We start from the raw sequence: 3,587 nt of genomic DNA on the forward strand, positions 1-3,587 counted from the left end.
TCGGAACCATGTATCTCCTAGGCAGAATTTCGGTCGCTTGCTAGCCTAGAACGATGCCACCCTACCTCTTAGCCCTAGAACATCCCAAGTCGAGTCTGGGATGGCTGATACTGTGAGTCGTAGATAGAGCCGGGGCCTCCGGATGTCAAGAGCCGGGTCCACAAGGCCTCCTGAAGTCTCGGAAGGGTGTGGGGGAAACTGCGCGCCCCATACCTCCTCGCACACGTTCGCCTAGCAGTAGTGGCATCGTCTACCAAGTAGTCCGACCGTCCCGCACCATATAGGGCGAGTGGGATGTAAAGGATTCCCGGTGAGTCTGAGTACTAGTAAGTCCTTAGGGATGACCAAGCCAGAATGTCTTCATCAGGGTTTCCATTTACCGTGCCACCATAGCACCTCTACCCTGAGCTCCACCTCTCCAAGGTTCACACCCAAGGCCACCTCCAATTACCATTTACCCGCCATAGGTATTCCATATCCAAGTGCCCAGGTAGCACCACATGGCAAGACTTGCCCCAGGCTCGTCGTATACTCCAACTTGGTCGACACAACCCTCACCCTCCACGCACCCAAGTCACACACGCAGCACTCTCCCCATAGTTCAGATAACGCTAGTTTCCACCACGCATCAATGTAGTACAAGCGTAGTAGAAGTAATAAGTAATGAAATATGGCAGCAAGCGTGTGACTAGTCTAACAGCAGGGTGAGCAGGGGTAAGGTTGCATCAAGGTAAAATCCATCAAGAAAGCATGCTACCATGCAAGTCCTATCATAGTGAGATCATAACAATAAAGTAAAGCAATAGCAGTTCTATATTAGCCATGCGTAATAGGTGCTATGAGATTGGGTGGGATGTGGCACCTTCAGTGCAGTCATCTCTGTACTCCTCACGGTACTCTCAGTCCTCGTCCGTCTGGTTCTCCTCCGAGTCTGCAAACGATCGCATTATAGTCACGTTAGCGACGTCTATAGAATAGCACAAAGAAGCAATGAAAATTCAATAGAGCCAAATGCACTCAAACATGAGTTCATTGCGTAGAGCTTGATTTTAGATGAATTTTGGTCCTGGTCTTGTATTTTTCTAAGGTCGCATGAATTAGTTATGTATTTCCGAAGATTAAATTAAGGCTGAATAATTCAGGGCTAACACGTGTCACACTGTGACTGGTTCACGGGGCATGTAGGGATACAGCTGGTGTGGTGGTCGAAGAGGTCGCCGAAGTGGTCGGAAAGATTGCCGAAGTCCCCGATGCTGGCGTGGTCTCATCATCGGCATGACGTCAGCATGGCGCCTTCCGAGCTAAACTGCGGCTGACAGGTGGGTCCGGGGTCAAACGGTGTCTGACAGGTGAGGCGCGGTTCATGGTGAACCCGCCTGCGTTGGTCCATAGACCGCAGAGCTGGTCTATGAAGGACTTGGTCCACTTACTCCTTCCTAGTGTTCGATTCACGTGCACCAAGTGCACGGACATGTGGCCGGTGAGGGGAAAATCCCAATCTTCTTCCCCGTCGTGCTCCTGCCGGTGGTGAGCTCATCGGCGAGTCCCTCCAGTGGCGTGGGTGTGCAATTAAGGTGGCCAAAAGCTTGGCCATGCCATTGCGGGTGTCCTGGTGAAGTTAACGTGGTGGTCGGGCGGCTCCAGTTGGCTGGCCGCGGTGAACGGCGGCGAGGGTTTGTCGGCGTGCATGGTCAGGGCTACAGTGGTAGCGAGAGCCTAGTTGGAGGAGCGGGTGAGCTCCATGGTGCTTCTATGACCAGGGTAGGTGTGTTGAAGGAGCTCCTGGTGCTCCCAGTGGCTCCGGCCATGGTGGTGGGGCAGAGCGGAGGCGATGGCGCTCCACCGAGGTGTGGTGCGGCAACACAGGGCTCCAGTGGGCTTCATTCTCGGCTAAGGTGAGCACGGTGCGTCTCCCATCATGGCGGAGCCAGTTAGGGTGTCAACGTCGCCTTTGCCGTGATGTAGAAGACGCGGTGGTATCGCCATGGTTGTGCTCTGGCCATGGTGAGCGCGTGCGTGCGTGCGATGTGTTTGCCTGGCATAAGGAGAGCGCTCGGCGCTGGCGTTCCTGAGCAGAGGGCTCAGCGTCGCCCCCTTTCTTCCCTTTGCTTTGCGTTTCCATTTGGCTCAACAAGAGGGTCGTGGTGGTCCTTCTATGCTACTGGTTGGCTAAGCCAGAGCAAGAGCTCATGCTCCGACGTGGTCCATTCATGGCGTCTGAGGGGCTAGGTGTGGTCGTGCCGATGTTCCCGAGCTACTAGGGGTTGGTGAGGTCAGGCCTTGGGCTGGTGCGTGTGTGGTGCGTGTGCAGCGTGTCCAAGAGCGGGAATGCTCCGCCTCTGCGTTTCCCAGGCATGGGGATACGGTGGCGTTCATGGCGAGTTCGGCGAGTGGCGAACAATGTGGCTCACCATAGGGCTCGTGGTGGTAGGATGGCGGTGTAGTGGCGAGGCAAGGCCATGATGAGGCGATGCAGTGCCATGCCGAGCAGCTACGTCGCCACAGCCGATCGGGGCGGCGCTCCTAGCTCCGACGAGGTCCAGTTCCGCAGCGGCTTCCTTCCTCCTCCTTGCTTCTTCCTCTTCTCTCTCTCTCTCTCTCTCAGCTGGAAGCAGTGTGGTGCTATGCCACCAGCGGCGGCGGTGAATGGGCTGAGGGTTAGGGCTCGCAGGCGTTGGCTTTTATAGCTGAGCTCCAAGGGCTCCAATGGCGGACGGTGATCGGGCGGTGGTGATGCGTGTGGCGCATCCAACGGCTTGCGTGTGGTAGCGTAGGCGCGGCGTAAGGGAAAATAGGGTCATGCTTCTTGCGTGACCCCCTGGCTCGCACCTGCCACACTGGTCGGCCCCCAGTCAAGGAAGAGGTTGGCGTGGGGAGGAAGATGATCCTGTTGCTGGGTGGCTGATGCGTGGGGTCCGGTTTGTTAGCGGCTGCACGCGTGAAAGGGCAGGCAAGGCTTGGCTGGGCTAACTGGGCCAGTTGAGGTAGGCTGGGCTGAGCTGCTGCCTCCCTCTTCTTTCCTTTCTCTTTTATTTGTTGCCAATTTGTTTAGGGTTTATTTACTCATCACATAAATAAATAAAATCCAAATCACATATTGAATTATGATGCATGCAAGATTCTATTTCATGGGAGTTTCAAATACACTTGTGACAATGCTTCATGCTCTGCTTATGATATAACCTAGTTGGGTTGCACCTAATGCAAAACTAGGGTTAGCTCCTACAAATGTCACTCATCATCACATGGGGTTAAAATAAAAATTTTGTAGTTGTGATTTTTGGTGTGTGGATTTTTGGGTTGTTACAGTCCTACCCCCTTAACAAAATCTTGTCCCCAAGATTAAAGCGTAACGTACTCTTCGAAGAGGTAAGGGTATTGTAGCCAGAGATCAGACTCTTTCTCCCATGTTGCTTCTCTCTCAGTGTGGTTGCTCCATTGGATCTTGCACATAGGAATAGTTTTGCTTCGGGTCTCTTTGGTATCTCTTCTCAGAATTCTGATAAGATGTTCTTTATACTCAAGTGTATCTTGAATGTCAAGTGTATCAGTTGGAACTACTTCATTAGGCACTCTCAAACACTTGC

Source organism: Miscanthus floridulus, chromosome 15 (assembly GCF_019320115.1).
Source record: "Miscanthus floridulus cultivar M001 chromosome 15, ASM1932011v1, whole genome shotgun sequence".
Lineage (NCBI taxonomy): Eukaryota > Viridiplantae > Streptophyta > Magnoliopsida > Poales > Poaceae > Miscanthus > Miscanthus floridulus.